The sequence below is a fragment of the Triticum dicoccoides genome, chromosome 3B (genome assembly GCF_002162155.2).
Source record: "Triticum dicoccoides isolate Atlit2015 ecotype Zavitan chromosome 3B, WEW_v2.0, whole genome shotgun sequence".
NCBI lineage: Eukaryota > Viridiplantae > Streptophyta > Magnoliopsida > Poales > Poaceae > Triticum > Triticum dicoccoides.
Window position 1 is genome coordinate 215,069,912 of NC_041385.1, and position 10,998 is coordinate 215,080,909.

Consider the following 10,998-nt stretch of genomic DNA (forward strand, 5'->3'; position numbering starts at 1 on the left):
CCTTCCCATAGGCGTCTACTCGGAGCTTGGTCTTCATCAAAGAGTCGGCTCGTTGCAGAGGAGCCGGTGTTTGAGGATGGTGCCTTCTCGGCACCCGGCGGTGAAGTACTCTATGGCCTGAACCTCGTGCACACCCTCACAGGAGTTGTGGAGCTCGGCCCAACATGTGAGGTAGTCGCGAGTTGATTCATTGGGCCCTTGAACACACAAGGAGAGCTGTCGGGGCTTGGGATCCCGTTTGTAGGTGTTGGTGAAGTTGCGGATGAATGTTGCGGTGAAGTCTAGCCAGCTGTTGATGCTGTAGGGCTTGAGGCTATTGAGCCAGGTGCGCTTCGTGCCTTGGAGCATGAGGGGGACATATTTCATGGCAACACTCCTATTGTCGTTTGCTATGCGAAGTGCGGTGGAGTAGTCGATCAACCAATCTTCCGGCTTCACGAAGCCTTTGAACTTGGGCGTGTCTCTTGGGAGCGAGTACCCTTTGGGGAAAGGCTCGTCGCGGATGCGGGGGCCAAAGCAAGGCGGGCCGACATCGTCTTCTTCTTCTAACGCCAGGGATCGTGCTAGGCGGTCGATCCGATGGCGGGCATCGTTTTCGCCGACTCCTTCGCGGCAACCTAGTCGGCCGCTGAGAGTCGGATGCGTGATAGGCGGCAGGGTGGGGTATCTCTCCCCACGACGCGGAGGAGGAGGCGGATCGCCTCGTCGCTCCACAGCTCGAGGGCGGCCTTCTGCGTCGTGCTCGATGGCGATTCGAGTTCGACTGCGACTAGCAGCCGGCTCCTTTTCTTGTCTTGTGCGGGCGCCGCCCGCAGTCGGCGTCCGTGACGTTGTGCTTTGCTCTCGGCGTGGGGGAGGGCTTTCAGCGCGGACGCCGGCTTCTTGCCGCTTTGCGGCCGCGTCGATCAACTGTTGGATGCGTCTGCTCATGTAGGGGAGCTCGTCTGCCCCAGTCCATTCAACTAGTCTACGACTGGCTGGGCGGCGCGTAGGTTCTCGAGAGGAATGGCGTAGACTGGGTGCTCTGCTCCAAGCATGTAGGCGATGGCCGCGTCACGCTTCTGGACGACGCCGGCCCGACTCAGCCCATCGGGAGGTGGCGTGCCGAAGGCGGCGCGGTCAACTTCGTGCTGGTGAGCCTCAGTGAGGCGTATCATGGTGGCTATCTTTTGGCACTCCGCAATGAGGGCAATGCGGCGTCCCTCCAGCGCCTCGGCATCGGCGTCCGCCGGGATGGGGGCGGACAAGTCATGTAGCACCGCTTGCAGGGCGTCGTGGGCGTTCTCGCCAGAGGTGACCCCTTGGATGATGACTAGCACCTCGGTGACGGTGCTGCCACCACAGTCAGCTCGAGGGAGAGGTTCGTCGAAGACCACCATGTTGGTGGGGAAGGCGTCAAGCGATGCCGTGTCAGAGTCGACAAGCATCGGGTCCGTGGATCCAACCGACTCCAAATCCACAGTTGGCTCACTAGAGACGTGGAGTTGGTCAAGGAGGCTGACAAGGCGGCTCTCGGGGCAGCCGGTTCCTGCATCGGACGCGGGCTCGTCGGAGATGCGAGCCTCGCCAAGAAGATCGGCGAGCCAGCTTGCCGCGCAGGCGTCGTCGACACCTTGCAGCGCGTCGGGGCACGCACCATCGGGCGTGCCAGGTTGGCTACGCTCGCGGGGGAGGAAAAGGGTTCCCTTCCAGAATAGGTCTTCGAACGACAGTGCACCTAGCCCCACCTTGGGCACCAAATGTCGGGTGGTAGGTGCGACATATGCCAACGGGTGGCTTATCATTGTGGGAGTCAAGAAGACATCGCCGGTGCCTGGAAACGGGATAAGGTGAAGACATGCACGACGGTGCATCTTACCCAAGTTTGGGGCTCTCCGTGGAGATAACACCCCTAGTTCTGCTCTGCGGGGTCTCCGCGTGATCACTAGATCAACAAGTGGCTACAAGAGGCTCCTTGAGCTGTTTGGCGAGAGGGGAAGAAAGGGCAAAGTTGTGTCTAAAACTATTAAAGTCCAACCCTTTGCATGGGTGCCCTGGGGGCTTTATATAGGCCTACCCCTAGGGGTACAATGGTAATCCGGCTGGGCGTGGGCCCGAGCCGTTAGTGTATATGTTCGTCGTCTTCTCCGCCGACCGTTGGGGCCCGCCGACTGGTGCGTCCCGCTGGCTGTCGGCTTCCTGGTTGACAGGCAGGTCCCACCGCTTGGGGGTCTTGTCGGGGGCTGGTTACCGTTGCCTCACTGTTGATGACGAGGGCTTTGTCGAGGTAAGCATGGCTACAGTGCCGCCGTCTGGCGGGCTCTCACTGTAGCCTTACCTCGTCTTGTCTCCTTAATGGTGCGCATACTTTGAGGGAGGGAGCGAGCCACCTGGTGAGAGTCGGCTACGTCCCCGGCCGACTAGCGGAAGCGTGGCCGCCTTCGAATGTCTCTCTGACTGAAGGGGCCCACCGCCTGCGGGCCGTACTGACAGCCTATCGTGGGTGACGTCATGGTCAGCATGGCAACAGTGCCACGCCGGAGGGTCATGGCTGCCCCGTACGGCGTACTGTGGCCATGTGTACTCTGGAATTCGGGGGTGGGAGGCTTCACCGTTGCTGGCTTACGAAGAGTAGTTATTCCGCATCGAAGCCGGCTGGGTAGCCCGCCGGATACGAGCTATGCAGCTCGCTGATCCACCTCCCTCCCCTCGCCCGACGGAGCCAGTTGCTGCCCTAAGCAGGCGCGCGGTTCAGGAACTCGCCAATCCAGGCCAGCTCGACGAGGAGCGGCACACGGGCGTCATTGCTGCCGTCCACGCCGCCGCCTCGTACCGCGTCTCCTGTTTCTGTGGCCGAGACTCCCATGCCGGCGGCCGCGCCATGCAAGCAGCAACAGAAGCCGGGTGCGCGGAGAGCGACGAGTCGGTGGCCAGCGCCTCCGCGTCCGCCGCCATCATCGAGGAGAAGTAGAACACGGGAGGCCGCCGCCGCTTGGGTCACATGAAGGCCACCGCGGAGGCGATGCCGGCGTACACAGCAGGTGTCTTGCCGGATCATTTTGTTGTGAGGACCTTCGTCGACCCCACATGGGCTCCACGGAAGAGGTGAATGTTAGGATGAACTCGAGCCGGTGCCGACCATGGCGAATTAGTGGCCGGTGATGAACTCGAACCGGTGCCGGCCACCGTCATCTTCGGCACCAGCCAATGATATCATTTGGGCAGTGGGGAAGCGAGCCGTCCTTTGCGCTGAAGGATATACCTCCGGGGCTCCCGGCAGTCCGATGATCATGCTGCCGGACATGAGGAACACAAATTGATCAGCGGGCGACCATTTAGGCCAGGTATTATATACCTGTGCTGTCCAGAACTAGCACCACATAGTTCATTTGAATGTAATGAAATCCGTCATGTTTGTGTGAAAATCCAGTATTTTATATGATTTCCGTTGTTGTTTATATGAAATATCAGTTTGTCTACGTGTTTGCATGACTTTTGTCCGGTTGGTTGAGTTGCTATCATAATGTGTGCGGCTACGGTAGGATGGCGTAATTTGCGGGTCGCCGGTCGGTCTGCGGGCGGCTCGGGCGGCATTGTGGGACAAAAAAACACAGCTCATGCGTGCTCATCTCCAACGTGCGCGCTGGAGGATGCATGACAGCATGAGCACCCGAGCCGTTCCTCGTTCATCGGTGGCAAAGGCATCGGTGGACAAAAGGATTGCCAATATTTTGGCTACCCCGGGCAAGATCCAAACAACCCCTCCCAACAGATTCAAATCCCTCATTCGTCATGGAATTTTGCCATGTGTTGTTCTCATGGACTAGCAAGATGCCCGTGCATTGCACGGAACATCAAGATGCATTTTTTTACAAACTCCCGCATGCATGCAAGGGATAGTTAATGTACTCCTTTGCTAGTACCACGAGGCAAACACCATTAATATTGCATCGATTAGTGTTAGTGGCCTTGTATATCTGCAAATTATAATTTTGATAGTGGCCCCTTGTATATAAAAATGGAGGGAGAATATGAGAGATAAGGTGAGGAGGAGTGGGGCATGGTGCCATGGTGGTGACTGGTGGTCGGACTGGGAGGAGGCATGGGGATGGACGGCACATTATGTCTAGGTTTGTATCTCTCTCACACACACCCACGTAGGTGGGGGACGTGCACGAAGAGAAGAGGTGCACGCATGGCGCACATACTCCCGTCTCTTTCCCAACCACACTCGCGCGGGTACACGGTGGAGCTCATTTCTGTACGAAAAAGGCAGCCCACATGGTAATTTGGCACGTGTACTGGTTGTCCACTTGGTGGAGGGAGGATCATCTACCACGGGTGAACAAACAAATTGCGACTTGATGCGTTATGTTAAATTAAAAAAAGAGGCAAAACCATGTGGGGCCTACCTTAGAGGCAAGGCTCTATACACTGGAGTACTTTTGATGTGTCCCGTCAACTCGCAGGATGAGGAGAAACTTGCTTAGTACGCCGTCTCCCCTGCCCCACGGGCACGGTGGCTCGCAGGATGAGGTGAAGCTTACTACAGTACTACTGTACGCCTTTACGCCCGCCCCCTCGCCCACGCGCGCGGTGGCTCGCAGCACGAGGAGAAAATTTTACTACTCCCTCCGTTTACTCCTCGTCCCTACTACGTCCTTTTGTTAGTACTCCCTCTATTTACTTATACAAGGCCACTATAAAAAAATTCATTTTGCATCTATACGAGGCCACAAATAGTAATCGAGACAAAAGTTACTACACCCTCCTTTCCAGTTTATGGCTCAATTTCAAAATCTCTCCAACCAAGGTAGACGGTGAGTGGTCGAATTAATTTCGTAGTTTGCACAGTACGCTCATTTTTCTCAAGAAGTTATGTTTACCGAGGCATTAATTAGAAGGAATGCATGAATGACCACTAAATTTCCATGAACTTGTACATGCATTGGTTAGTTTCCTCTTAACACTGCTTGCGTCGGGTGATCTAACGCACCTCGAAATCCAACATGTAATGGTACTACTACTAGTATAGTAGAATTGAGACTTATCGAACGGAAAAACGAATCTTTTTTAGATGAGCCATATAAACCCTAGTGGGTACGTACTCTATAAAAACAGATTTTTCCAAGACTAAGTCGCTCCCTTTTATGAATTCCGTAGTATACTCCTCCATTGACGCTCCCTTTCATGAATATTGTACTTCCTGTCGCCGACATGTGGGACATATAGCAACAGGGTCGACGTGTGAAGCACCAAATAACAGTGCAGAACAGCAGGGGCGACGCACCCCACTCGTACCGGGCCAGTATTAGTAATAAGCAATGAGACGTCAAATCACAATGCCACACCTTCCCAGACGGACGAAGCAAACATTATTACACACTTCGGTTCGACAACATCTCAAACCACGTACTACTATTGCTTCTGCCTCAAGAGGGACACGCGCATCGCCTTGGTAAATCATGACACGTGGGACCGCATGACAGGCCATGCTCCCCCGCCGATCGCTCGGTAAAATCACCTCATTTTCACTATACTTCCTCCGGATCGGTTTACTACATGGCATGCACGTCGTACTAGGTTGAGAATTTAACTGGCTATATATATATATATATATATATATATATATATATATATGTGATGAACAGTACGCTAGCCTTTTAAAAGATGTATACTTTTGTACAGTAGTACTCCACTATCGATGGATTGCGCCATGGAGCAAAAATTGAAATATAAAAAAAAGGTGGTACATATAGAGAGCGCTCGTCACCAAATTATGCATATAGTACTATTAAAAAAGCTAGTACGTGCTTAATTGGGGTGCTAAATTCTATTAAAGAAATACTAGTACTAGTATGTACATACTGAAGAGTTAAAGTAACGAGAAGAAACATAACATAGTTCTGTTGGGGTCTCAGCACAACACACCCCTCAAATTAAACTAAGCACACCTGAAATTAAACTATGCAACTAATCCGGTAGACACTACATTAGAAGTTTAGAACCACCATGAGCAATGACACTGCCACATTACTCAGAGTCCTCGTCCATGTCCTCGACTTCGTCCTTGTCCCTCTTCCTCTTGGCCGATACTTCTTTGCTTGAACCGCGAACTTGGCTGTTGCTCTTCATCCAACCCTTGTAGATATTGAATCAAAGGTAGCCATCCATTGCAGCGTACTGGATGTGGTCTATATCTAGTACATTCTGCTGCCATGCATGACGACGAAACGTGTATGGAGGTTTCTCCAGTTTACCGTATGAAGGATGAACCATGGCTCCTGCCAGGGTCAGCATTGAAGGCTGACGAGAGGGCACCGGCCGATTCTTCTGGAGGTCGAAGGGGTTGCCTACAATGAGGCCTATCTGCCGCAGGACTTCTTTGTCGTTCTTAAAGTCTACAGTAACGAATTTGACTGTTTTGTCCTCAAGGAAGTTCTTAAAATCCTGGCACTCAACGTCAGCATGGCATATGTGGTAGACCAAGCAAACATTATGTACGCGAACCTGGATCACGGTGGTCTTCTTCCTCTCTTTGTTCTTTAGATCCTTCTCTCGTTACAACTGTGGTGTACTCAACATCTAGCCCAGCGACCAACTCATCATGTGAGTTTTCGAACATGCGTCTGAAGCGAGAAAGGCATCCTTTCACCGTCGCGGAAGTACGGGTGTAGATGACGTCGAACTCATCACTGGTGATGGTTCTAACCTTGGTCTCACCGCCGATCGGGGAGATTTGGGACGCCATGGATTTGGGAGGAGGGTTAGGATTAGTGGAACTACCGTAATGTGAATGGACGGGACGACTAGGAGCAAACCGCCGTAGTATTAAAGGATGTGAGGGGATGAGTAGGAGCGAACTGCCAGCGTGTGAACGGCAGGGTAGTGGCTTTCCATTCTCCCATGATATGGGCTTCCGAGAATCCTTGGATCTGAGATCGAACAGTTGCATGGCGTGATTCTAGACCTATGGGTGAATATCCTATCCTGGAGGGTTATTCTTAAAATTTTCAGCAACTTAGCATGCGACCGTTTGATCTCAGATCCAAGTCCTGCCAGCAGCCCGTATCATGGTCGCACCTATCACGACCGTCGCGTCACTCGCGCAGTCGCGTCCTTGGATATTTAACACGGTGCGTTAGGCTATCTGATGTTGGCATGTCATACATAGTCATCACTTAGTCAGTCATACTACAACAAGGTTGGCTATAAGTGTTTTTTACTCCTCTCTATCTCTTTCTTTTACTCCCTCCGTCCCATAATATAAGAATATTTTTGACACTAGCTAGTGTAGTGTCAAAAACATTCTTATATAATGGGACACAGGGAGTACTAGTATTTATTGCATTTGCCAAGTAGTGACCTCTTCCAATGAAATGGTGTTGCTAAGTTTGCTTCATTTAATTAACTATTGACTCAAAATTGTCTTCTCACCGAGGTACACGCGCTTAGCACCGTTTCTTCCTTGGGTCACCAAACTAGTCTCTCTCTTCTTGATTAACTTGCCACATCAGACTTTATGCCTATGTGGCAAGCTTGAGCACCTGTAGGAGCAAGTAAGTACAATAGTGCACTTTACATGGCAATTTTGCATCTGTGCAGGAAAGAGAGGCAAGGAAAAAGTGGAGAAGTGGGCTCTCATGCAAGAGCCAGCCTCTACTACTACATGGTGGAGCATTGGGAGAGGCACCTATATGGAGGTGGTCAGGAATTCGGAGACTCACGCTGGTCGTAGCGCCGCAGTTAAAATGATAATGGCAAGTCAAATCACCGGGCCCCACCTGTCCAGCAATAACTCGCTGTCAAATCACACAGTCCTACGTTTGCAGTAGCCTACTCCCTCGTCTTCTCGCGTCTCTGTCGAACCGACTAAACGAAACTGTCCCGCCGCCTACCGGGCAGGAAAAGCCCCGCCCTCGACTTTTAAATACAACTACTCCCTCCGTCTAGGTGAGTAAGTCATCTTACGAAAACCAAATAATCCCAAAATACTAAGGCGTGGTGCATTAACTTCTACCTCGTTTCTTGTTTCTTCGCATATCAACCAATAAGAATGCAATGATATACTTTTTGTGACATAGTAACTCATATTTAGTTAGCCAAATGGATGACCTAGAACTACGTGCAGGCCCTATAAACCAAGACGCCTCCAAATAAAAAACCGAGACAGAGAGGGTAGTTCAGTACGTATCTTTTTAGATCAATATAGTTGGGATTCACCAAGGAGCAAAACCAAGTGGTAGGCTGCTCCTGTCGTGTTGGCATAGCAACTCAAGCAGGGTTCGCACACGAAATGGTGACACACTTAACAGGACCCCTTTGGCAGACATGTGGCCCATCCACCGTCTTGTTCCACGTGCGATGCACCAAATTATAGTTCGGAGTAGCGGTTGGAATTGGAGGCACCCTGTTCGTAGCGCCGTAGTAGTAGAAAATGAGCGATGAGGGGTCAAATCACAAAGCCCCACCTTTCCCGCATTAAGCTGGACGGAGGAAGCAACCATCATTTCACTCTAGCGCGCAAGAGCATAAAGAAAAGAGAAAACAATGATGCGTGCGGAAGCTACCTAGGGCACCCTAGGGTAGGGGTCTCCACTACAGATCCCTTTTTTTTTGAAAGCGCCTCCACTATAAATCGGCTTCTCCCTCATCCTCTTGAAGAAAACCGATGATGAGTGTGGCAGTAGGGTTTGTAGGAGTACTACGGCGTGCGGGGCCATGACGTGGTAAACGGGTTCGAGTCGACGCCTTAAATATGTGTGGGCCGCTTGGTTTTATGGGAACGAGGCAGCATTTTGGGTTCGGGGACCAGTGGAGATATAGCATGTACAAAAAATTGTGGACGTAGGTTCGACCGAAAGGCAATGATGCATGGGCCCTGCATTTTGATATACTTGGGGACGCGTGAAATTTTCTACTCTACTCAAAACTAGTAAGTTACACATGTATTGAACGCATGAGATTTCGAAACCAAATTATGAATAAATACACACTATAGCATGTAAAGCTGTGAATCATATATGCATGATGTAGATGTCCGTTTAGTTCTTATAGTTCATCTCATTCAAAATCAATTAGTTTTATAAAAATGTTAAGATTCATGGGGTTGTGCATTGTAAATCATAAGGTAAAAAACAAATAATGGCAATTCATTTAGAAAAAATAATCAATTATGATACAGAAGATTCTAGAACAAAGGAGAAGTGCTTGTGTTTTGTGGTTTGTGCATTATGCTTAAGTTCAACCATGGAGTCTTCTAAATTGTACATGTGGTAGATCTGGTGGAATGTTGCTTAAGTTCAACGGCAAGTAGTGCTCGGATTTGCCCATCTTTGCACTGTCGGGTTAGCTTCATCTAGGGACCATCTTTCAAAGTTATTGGCACACTATATAGTTCTTGTACCATAGTTGCATGTTTTGGAAAAAAGCTACTAGTGGGTTGTACTATCTATTTAGGAATAGAAGATGTATACATGGAAGTTGTAGGGAAATAGATGACATGGAGGATCTCAATTCCTATGAGTAGGGATTGGAAAAGAGATGTCATTTGGTTCACATCATAGGAACTTTTCTACTGAATCTAGAGATGACATGTATCCCAATTCCTATGAGGAGGGATTAGTAAAGAGATGTATTTGATTCATATCATAGGAACTTTTCTATTGAATATACGCTAATGTTTATTTTCCTTTGAAATTAAGGGAGTATAGGAATCCATTCATATGAACCAAGTGGCTCTAAAGCTATAGAAATGATATCATGTTTATTTCCTTCGAAATGTAGAGTATATGAATATATTCCTATGAACCAATTGACTCTAAAGGAAAAAAGTCCTATAAAAATCATATCATATAGAGTTCCTATGATATTCCTCGACACTAAAGGATGCTTGAAATTGCTGCGGGTGATACGATGGTCTTTCTTAGTAGACTCCTCACCCATCTTTATAGTTACCTCTCGAAGATGAATGAAATGATATATACAGGGTATTCTGCATGTGCAATTTGGTACATGAAAACTCGGTAAAAGTTTGCGAGGTTCTAATTTTCAATAAAGCTATATGCACTGCATTTCGGAACAGAGGGAGCATACGGCAGTTGCTAACACTCACGTGGAAGATTTGTGTGTAGGAAGAGTGGCTGTTTTGTTAAATGACATGGTTAAACTGACAGTGTCGGATGCCGATAACGGTTCTTACGGTGTTTGTCAGGAAAAGGCTTGTGGCGAACGTTTGTCGGATAATGATTTATGGACACATGCATTGCATTGATACGTGCCCCCCTCTCTCTCACGCACACGCACCCTCACGAGTCACAACTCTCCCGAGTCCTCTCGCAGACTCGCACGTGGCACCCATCGTCTATCTGCAGGTAGACGTCACGCACATATGTGCTCTTCACACCCTACCCTCAGAACTTCTAAAAAACAAAATATTGCGCGCACATTTTATTTTAGCTCACACATCATACACTTATATTATTACTCTTGCGGCGAACGTTCTTTGGGCATTGTATATATTATACTATCATGAAGAGAAGCGGTGTGGGCACACACTAGTTCTCTCACACCCACTCGCGGGTACATGTAGGAGCGCATTTTTTGAAACCGGTACAACAAAATCACTCCACTATATATAAAAGCAGGAGCCTTAGCGCTTGCTTTACTAGGGTTCCTCTCGTTCACTCTCTCATGCTCTCCAGATCTAAGCAAGACATAGGTGGCCACACTCTCTCTCTCAGCTCACGGCTGGTCACAAATCCGGCCGGACAACCTCGACCGGGGCGGGGGTGTAGGTGCATCGTTCACGCTGTCTCGATCGGCGGCTGTGTTGTTCTCTCCGAGAGAGCGCCGACTCGGGAGGGCCTCTGACCCCTGCTTCCTCCCTGCGGTATTGTGGCCAAGATGCGCCCTCCCGACGCCGTCTTTGCCACATGCCGACGACCTTCAGGTATATATTCCTTCTAAACCTGCCTTGCTCTACTGCCCCAGCTCTTCCCCCTTCGTGTGGATCCTTTT